Source organism: Pseudorasbora parva, chromosome 14, assembly GCF_024679245.1.
Source record: "Pseudorasbora parva isolate DD20220531a chromosome 14, ASM2467924v1, whole genome shotgun sequence".
Classification (NCBI taxonomy): Eukaryota; Metazoa; Chordata; class Actinopteri; order Cypriniformes; family Gobionidae; genus Pseudorasbora; species Pseudorasbora parva.
The window spans coordinates 7,084,886-7,092,747 of NC_090185.1; the positions used below are offsets into that span (position 1 = coordinate 7,084,886).

General features: G+C 37.8%; 2 long non-coding RNA genes across 2 annotated transcripts; one reads left to right on the forward strand and one right to left on the reverse strand.

Moving 5' to 3' along the window:
* Positions 1-5,315, forward strand: LOC137040025 (uncharacterized). The gene is made up of 3 exons (XR_010897806.1): positions 1-123; positions 321-659; positions 5,200-5,315. It is a non-coding gene; the product is annotated as an uncharacterized lncRNA (long non-coding RNA).
* On the reverse strand, positions 4,537-6,756 carry LOC137040024 (uncharacterized). Its single transcript, XR_010897805.1, has 3 exons — positions 6,689-6,756; positions 5,561-5,701; positions 4,537-5,277 (listed from the first exon to the last, which is right to left on the reverse strand). It is a non-coding gene; the product is annotated as an uncharacterized lncRNA (long non-coding RNA).
* Between the last annotated feature and the right edge of the window lie 1,106 nt (positions 6,757-7,862).

Consider the following 7,862-nt stretch of genomic DNA (forward strand, 5'->3'; position numbering starts at 1 on the left):
ATCAGATAAACAGCTCGATTGTTATCAGCTAATGATCTTATCTGATCAGACTTTCCTCTGAGCAACTGAGGAGAATGCTTCAAATGTTCGTTTTGTTCTTTTTGAGCTGGCGGCATCTGATCTGTAAGTTATTAAACTTTTTTTAATGGCTTAATATCAGTAACAAGCTAAGACAATTTTCATTTGCCGTTCTTCACAGCTGAATCTAATTAAACTGTGAGATCTGAATAATGGAAATGAGTTTGCATTTCTCTTCGGTATTTGTATCATTTCACATTTAACCGTCACAAAACTAACGTCAGGCTGTTCGTGTTCTTCAGGTGTGTTTGGTTCTGAAACGAATGAAATACAGTCGGTGTCAGTGATGGAGGGAGATTCGGTGCTTCTACACACTGATCTTACTGAAGTACGCAGACATGACGACATACTGTGGAAATTTGGAGCTGTGAAGTCTCTCATAGCTAAAATAAATAGAGAGGCTGGAGTCTTCTCCACATATGATGATGTTCCTGACGGGAGATTCAGAGACAGACTGAAGCTGGACAATCAAACTGGATCTCTGACCATCACAAACATCTCAACTGAACATGCTGGACTCTATGAAGTAACGATGATTACATCTCAACTGTCATCAAAAACATTCAATGTTTCGGTCTATGGTGAGAGATCATTTTTATGTTCTTCACATTTATTAACAGTGGCGGCTCTATCTTTATATTTAAGAGAGGCAGATTCTGGGTCGTAGTGCTAGTTTTACATAGCCCAATCGCTGAACATGCAGACTGTCACTTTATTGGCTTTTATCGCGGCATGGCCCCGTATATATTTAGGACACGGCGTCAGGGTAAATTACGCAAATAGGGTAAACCAACGAACCTATCAAGCTTACCAAAATCTACATTGAGACATTTTAGTGCAAAGGGTTTTGGTATGAGTACAATATGTTATGTTAAAATAAAATATATCTCACACAATATTTTATTTTAAATGACAAAAGCTTTTAAATTCAGATGCACATCGTTAAATGCAAAACATCTGGCTGTGCTTAAAGGGTTCATGTTTGTCCATTTACACTCGTTCCCATTAAACTCACGACATGTTTTTTGGGGGAAATTCTTGTTTATTTTAAACAACATTTTTAAAGAATATTTTTTTAGAGATTAACTTGTGACAAGCATCAGTTAATATTTAAAGTCTGTTTATGAAGTCTTTACATAGACAGGTTGAGCTTAAAGGGAGCACACCGAGCTTCATTTGAACGGCAAACCTTTTTTAATTAATAAATATTACATTCACAAATTTAAAAGGACAATTTTGTTCTAGGTCATGTATTAAGGTCATGTATCTACTTATGTATCTAGGTCATGTATTAAATTTTAATATGAATTATATGCTATTATTGAAAATATCTATGAAATGATACTTGTTCTTATTGCTGTCACACTGAAGCTGTGGTTTTCATAATAGTGCACCCCATTAAGCTCACCTTACAATTATATGAAAATGAATTTAATATTTATGAATTTTGAAGTGATATATTCTTGAAAATTCCGACAGCTATTACATCACCACATGACCTGTGTTTGTCAAAAGCAGTAGGTAACTCGGCCGGGGATTTTTGCGTGGGTGGTAGGAGACGGACGGCAATAATATCACTGACAAGTCGCTGTAAATGATGGCAATACCTTCGACCCCACGAGGAACAATTACCGTCCGAATAGGGCTTCAGCAACTGCTTCACGACTAGCGGAGCGAGCTGGAAAATTAAACTTTTCCCGAATTCCCCCTGTTGGGGAGGAGGGCTACAACATCATGGCCACCAAAAAACCACACCAAAGATTGTTCTTGCTCCGGCTTTAACTTCTGAATATTTGGCAGCGGTTTTGTTCGCATCTTCCTCCGCCGCCATTACTGAACTACAACTCAAAATAACGCACAACATCAACGTCATCGTTCTCAGCCACTCCCTCTGTTCCCTAGCCTGATGTAGTCATACTTATTTCTAGTCAGAATATGAGTCTGATGCTCCATTGGGCTGTGAATATGGGGCGTGTTTCAACCCAACCAGGAAAGACCTCAATTGGATAGACCTACAACCAATCAGAGCAACGAAGTGACGCATTACGCTAGTTGTTAAATGTCAACAGAGCTCAACTGCACTGTGTTGCCAAGTCTGCGTTTTGTCCCGCGGGTTGTTTTCTATGTCCGCTTGTTGAAGCGACTATTATGTGATATATAGACCCATGAGTGTGAGTTTTAGCAGGCAATCTTGCCAAAATAACACTCATTTTACCCCCCAAGCACATTTTTCCCCCCGGAGAACCCCCCTTGAGAAGCTATTGTTTAGGGCTATTAGTTGGCGGGTTTTGTCGTAAAAACTTGGCAACCCTGTCTGCACGCGCGCTGGAATAAACGCTCTTTGCCGGTGTTGTAAAAAAATTAAAGAATTTCATGATACACAGAGTGCTTACCCAACATGATCATCATTTCTGAGAGAAATAGTGAAGGTGAATGCAGATACAAACAAGCTCTCCATTTAGGATTCAAACAAATATAATCCAAGCCCCTTTGATGACGTAATGATTACGTTACTGTTGATCATCTGTCCGTCATCGTCTAAAGCCCGCCCTGATGATTTCATTGGTCCGAACAGTTTCTGTTGAAATAACTACTCCTCTACTGCGAATAATCTCTAGACTTAAATCAACTCTTTCCTTCCAAGATTTGGAGACAGTTATCCATGCATTTATTACATCACGGCTGGACTATTGTAACTCTTTATACCATGGTCTTCCTCAATCTTCATTGGCACGTTTACAAAGGGTTCAGAATGCAGCAGCCAGACTGTTAACTTGTACAAAAAAACTTGATCATATCACTCCAATCTTGGCTTCTCTTCACTGGCTTCCTGTTTATTTTAGAATTCAATTAAAAATTTTGCTGATTGTTTTTAAAGCTCTTAATGGACAAGCCCCGTCTTACATCTCTGATCTTGTTCATTTAAATTTAACGCCTAAGTCCCTCAGATCTGCCAATAGAAGTCTCTTATATGTCCCACGGTCACGGCTAAAAATGAAAGGAGACAGAGCCTTTGCAGTTGCTGCTCCAAGATTATGGAATCAGTTGCCACCTGACATTAAGTGTGCTCCTTCTGTCTCCGTTTTTAAATCTAGACTAAAGACATATCTTTACGTTTTAGCATTTCCTGCTTATTGATTTTTGGATTAGTAACTGTTTTCTAATTCTATTTTTTAATTATTATTTTGTTCTTTTTATTTTCATTTTAATGTATTTTTATTATTGTTTTGTACAGCACTTTGGTCAGTGTAAGCTGAATTTAAATGTGCTTTATAAATAAAATTTACTTACTTACTTACTTACTCTATGGATCCAGTCCAGACCGAACTGCCCGTCTTCAAATGTTGTGGGCGGGGCTGAGTTCTGCTGGCATCCAGGCTATCTGTTCGCTGACTGGACCGGAAAAATTTGTTTTGGAGAAAACCTAAGAATACACCGCAGTCCCAGACGTAGCACTGAAGGAAAATTAATACTGAGCGGATGTACGCAGGAGGGTGGAGCCAGGCTAGTTATAGCCTACATAAGCTATAATTTCTGTTTAACTTTTATTAGACTCCAGGTCGAAAGAAAAGTGTGTTTTTACACCGAGCACATTCTCTGCAGTCCGAGCGCGATGCACTGCAGCTCACTCTCGCTCATGTCCGGTAAATCATTAACACCATCACCACAGTACATGTGTTTTATTGAACTAAATACATTACAATCGGCTAAAACGAATACACAGCAGCTTACTTTTCTGAACAAGAGCACTCCCGAGTCCGTGTTTCTCACACTGTTCATGTGAATTGCGGCACAGTTCGACACACTCACAAAATACCGCCATTTCAATAGGGACCGCGCAGCTCTCAAAGGGGCCACTCTATATTCATACTCGTTACAACGGCCAGAGTAAAAACTCCCTTTATTTATATTCTTAAAATGATAGAAATCACTGCTTATTCTGAATTGTTAAGCTTAGGCTTAAGAGACATGAACAAGTTATTTGAAAAACATCTATGACCTTTGATACATATCTAGACCTCATGCTCTGAGTATGGGCTCACTAATAATAAACATACATTTGGATAAAGCATACATATTTGTCCATACCCATGTTGACTAGAGTATTAAAAACTTGAAACATATTAATTTAAGATACATTTACAACGGATAAAAAGTGATTAAGTCGCGATTAATCGCGAGTTAACTCATGACAATCATGCGATTAATCACGATTACATATTGTAATCAATTCACAGCCCTAATATAATCTAAAATTATTTGAAGATATGTGCAATAAACATTTATGTTATGCCTATACAGTCTGACCAACCCAATGTAATAGTGAAAGAGACCAATACTTAATATTTGTGCTCTGCATTCATTCACACACACACACACACACACACACACACACACACACACACACACACACACACACACACACACACACACACACGGAGCAGTTGGGGTTCCGGTGCCTTCCGGTTATAAGTCTAAATCTCTAACCATTAGGCATCCAGTCTTCATAGGAATATCAATTATTATACTAGCAAAAAAACTGAATTTAACAAACAAACAAATGAACAACGTACTTGTTTATAAGGAAAATTGTGAATTAACTGATATAAACCTATGAGGACTTGAACCCGAAGACTCAAGAGATGAACTAATCTTTTCTGTTTCCGGTGACTAAATAGCCTCGTCTATGGGGCTGGGATTTTTGTCAACAATAAACATAAATAATCTGCACTTCCATTTTGTAATGTGGATCATTCATTGCAACTTTTAAACTGATTCTTGTGTTTAAGAATCTGTTATCTGCTTAACAAACAATATATGCTACTGCCCACTGATATTCTTTTAAAGCTACTGTTATCCTTTGTTCGGGCTTTAAACATCTCAAAATGCACATGGGCAGATCAGGAAAATAAAGGGGAAAGGACCACTTAGCAAGGGTACCGTTTATCACCTAATATATAGGGAAGTATATGATCTCGGGTGTAGCCGTGGGCTTAAGCATATCCGGTCATTCATCACTTTCAGGAACTTATGTGCCCCGATTTTAACGTCATATCTAGGAAAACTTTCCGGTGTAAGTTAAATTAATTTGATGTTGCATATCATTACTTTTTTCTTCAGAAGTCAACTACTGCTGCGGTCCCACTGAAGCTGCGATCCGATTGGTCCTCTCTGTGCTGGTGGGCGTGGCTACTGTCACTGTTCTAATTTATGACGTCAGATCCAGAAGAAGAGGAAAAAAGACACATATCATACAGATTGTGACATATCTCTGAGTTTTAATCTGTAAAGATGTAAATGGAATGATCAAGTTTGTAAAAATATATATTTTTGTGATTTTATATGGAGAAATCAATAACTGTAAAAGCAAAAAATATATATAATTGGGTGCAAGTAGGGAATAGCGGGTTATGTTGTCACACTTTTCACACCATCTAACATTTACAGAGTGCCATACATCACAATGGTAAAAATATCATACCAAATGAAAGGAGGAAGTCTTGGGTCATATGTTGTAGTCATAACATCTTCATATCTCATGTCATTACAGAGTTGTAGACTGTTGAATAGAGAGTGCGCTTGTGATAATATGCCCCATCCGCAAGTCGTCACACCAGGTTATCTAAAAATACAAACACAGCTATTTAATTGAGAATATATCATTTAAATTCAAACCAGAACTAGTAGAAATATAAACAATCATCCAACAAGTGGCTTTACTTTGAACTTTAATATCTGGCTTGCACATATAAAGCCATGATAACTGAATGGATCGCTGTAGATAACTCGATTACCTCTGAAGAAAACAGATGCCCTGTATCTGACTAACCAGACTCCACTTCAGTCGCCATTCTGGCACACGTCAATGCCCTGGCCTGAGGTGCGAGCATTTGTGGCATTTTACACATTTTACCCAGGTCTTTTATAACGACTGTTTGAAAATGGCTCCACACAGATGAGGCAGAAGCACTCTTCATCATCAGATGATGAATCTTGTATAATCATTTTTATTCTTTTAGCTGCCTTGTTCTTTGTAGGTCCAGATTTTGACCTCTGTCCCCCTTCTTTAAATCTGCTCTAAGTTTGCATTGTCGTCCCCTATCACACATCCACATTTTAATAAGCCGATAGAAAGCAGGTTAATGTGTTTACATGCAATGCAAAATCGAAGTAGGAGGCAAAAAAATACCTGTCCCAACCGGTTTATGCTTACGCCGTTCATGACATTACTCTAATAAAAGAAAACGGGCTACTGCGCTTAGAATTCATTAATTCTTGCCTTTCCTTCAAAAACCTAATTGCAATTACAAATGACAAATAAATTAAAATATCAACATTTTTGGAAATTGTTTTGAGCCTGTTCTGTGATTATTTGTGCTGGGGCAAGTTGTCACATGCGATGATTCGCCCCAATATCATTGAGACACATTGCCCCAAACTGACATGTGTGCTAATGGCTAAATCTCAAGGTTAGCTTAACATAGCACTTAAGCTGAAGTATCAAAAGATGGGAGTGTCTGAGTGCAAAATAATATCAAAAGTTCTATTGCAGGAACTGTAAAGTGCATTTTTTAACTTTAAAGAAGAAAAATAAGAGAATTGTGCTAACCTCAGATTAGAGCAATCTTGACCACATGTGAACAGGAAGTTGACAACAGAAGAAGAAGTCACACAAAGTGGCTATTTGATTTTTGAGATGGAGCCTCTAGTGGTGGAGTTATGAACAGTGTGACAACTTACCTCGCCCTCCCCTCCCCTACACGCACGTTATATGTTATTCCAGTCTCATTTGCTTTCTATTGTACTTTGTTTAATTGTGTAATTCTCATTATAGACTCACGTGGTTTATATATTTTATATAAGTTTAGATGTCTGATCTGAGTTGAGGCTGAGTAAATATCATCCCATTCTGATATGTGATGTCCTCTAGTGGTGAATTTGAGGAACTCAAACTCACATTTTCCATCATTAGAAACTGAACTGATTGACCATCATGACTGAACAGATATAATATACATTTGATCCAAAAACAGTCTAGTAAAGTCACAGAGAAATAATAATAATATTAGTTAATAGATATAATTAACTCTGTTTGTTTCGATTTTTAGAGTCCAAACTATTCCTCTGATGCCCATTCATACAGTGGTGCAGGTCTCACGTCACTTTGTAAAACCGGTTTCCAATAGGATTTCCCCATAGATTATCGGGAAAAAAATGATTATCGCGTAATCGTTTTCAGTTCCTCGAAAAATAGCATCGCGCTAACCGGTGAACACACCTGATTTTCAGACCAGCACACCCATGGGAATTATAACTGCGTTGGGCTGAAAATAGCAAAAAAATACTTGCATCGCACCTGCCGGGTGTAAGATAGAGCCCTTAATGTTTCCCATTTAGCCACTTGTTATCAACGGCTATATTCAAGACACATAACAGCTTAAAAAACATCACGAGTGGGGTAATACTGATGTGTGTTTTATGTCGTAGACTAAAACATAAAAGTGTCTTGAGCTTGTGATCACCACAGACGTTATTTCAGCCTTTTAAAGGGATAGTTCACTTTAAAATGAAAATTATGTCATCCTTTACTCACCCTCAAGTTTTTTTGCATTTGTATGCATTTCTTTCTTCAGCTGAACACAAGGGAAGATATTTTGAAGAATGCCAGTAACCAAACAGTTAACTGGAGCCATTGACTTCCATAGTAGGAAAAAAAATACTATAGAAGTTAACTGTTTGGTTACTGACATTCTTCAAAATATCTTCCTTTGTGTTCAGCTGAA